This window comes from Phalaenopsis equestris, unplaced genomic scaffold (genome assembly GCF_001263595.1).
Source record: "Phalaenopsis equestris unplaced genomic scaffold, ASM126359v1 Scaffold001208, whole genome shotgun sequence".
In the NCBI taxonomy this organism is placed as follows: Eukaryota; Viridiplantae; Streptophyta; class Magnoliopsida; order Asparagales; family Orchidaceae; genus Phalaenopsis; species Phalaenopsis equestris.
In genome coordinates, this window is record NW_018165647.1 from 521,794 (window position 1) to 523,508 (window position 1,715).

The following is a 1,715-nucleotide window of genomic DNA, read 5'->3' on the forward strand; positions in this document are numbered from 1 at the left end:
CCTTCACGATCAAGTTTTTGATTTTGTTGTGAAATAAGGAAATATAAGTGAAAAATATAATCAAAATTATTGTTATACTGTTGCATATAAGCAGTTATCGAGGATCAGTCCCCTAGACCCACCAGCCCTAGGCTAGGGTCTAGCCAGAACCAGTACATAAAGGACCCAAATAGAGATTCCATTAGTCCATGACTCAAATAGGGTAGTTGGCACGTCACTTTCACAAAAATACCAAATTTAGCCTTTTAACTTAGCCTTTTGCCTCCCAAATCTACCCAATTTACCAAAACACCCACAAACCCAAAATTTTACCAAAATTTCTAATATCACCCAAAATACCCAAATTTGTCCAAAAAAATCATCTCAACCCATTTAAAACTACTTATATAGCCCAAAACTTCCCAAATTTGCCAAAATTACAAAAATATCTCTTAATTTGCCAAAATTACAAAAATACTCTTGGTGGCTTAAACTTTCTCAAAACCAAAATCATTTCAATTAACCAAAATCATTTTAAATGTCCTCGAAACCAATTTTGACCCTTCAATTAACCCAATTTGATCAATTTGACCAACTTTGACCAAAAGCCCTAAATTGCTTTTAAAGCCTCAATTTCCCCAAATTCACCCTAAATGTCCATCAATTTGACCCCAATTCCCCTAAAGTTCAATTATAAATTCAAATTCATCATGATAAAACTCAATTCAAACCCAATCTAATCCCAAATGACCCACATTCAAGTCCAATTTCAACCCAAATCAAAAAGCCCCAATTTGGACTAAAACTAAAATCCCACTCAATTGAACCACAAAATCTTTCCAATTGCCCAAATTATGCATCATAAACTCTTTAAAACATCTCCACACACCAAATTGAACCCTAAATTGACCTTGTTCAAGCTTCATTTTCACTCAATTTCAACCCAAATTCAAAATTCTCAAATTTTGTCCCAATTTAGCCATGTGCCCAAATTCCATCGAATTGAATGACCAAACCCCAAAATTGGCACCCAATTAATGTTGAGAACTTTTCATGACATTCCTATGGACCATTTTGAACCCTCAATTTCAACTTAACCCGGCTATAGCCCAACTTAAACACAAGTTTAACCTAACATCCCCAAATTGATTAAATGTCCAAATTCCTTCAAATTGAACCTCCAAATCATCTCAAAATCACTCCAAAATGTTTTGAAAACACCTCATGACAATCATCCACACAAAATTGATCAATTTCAATGTCATGGCTTCAAAATCACTCCAAAATGTTTTGAAAACACCTCATAACCCAAACCCAACTTCAAGCCAATTTGGCCCAAATTGAACCCATGCACCAAAATTGACTAAACCATGCTTAAGTGACCAAATTATTGACACCACAGCCACCAAGTGGATCCTAATGACCAGGCTAGACCAACCTAGCCCACTCTATGGAAGCCATGGACCAATGGTCGCTTGATTTAGCGGATTTTATCCATTTTTGGGCCTAAACCAAGCAATCTTTGCCATCATACCAAACCATTAGAGGTTAATCATCATAAAACCTCTCCTGGCTCCCCTAACTTCTCTGGTCACAACCCCTGGCCCTGTCGGATGGTCTAGTGGTTGGAAAACCCTAAAATTGAGATCCACCCCCCTTGAATCAAAACCCATTACACCCATCCAATGTGTCTAGCCTTGATTGGCCTTTAGCATTCTATAGCCCTCCACCTCAGC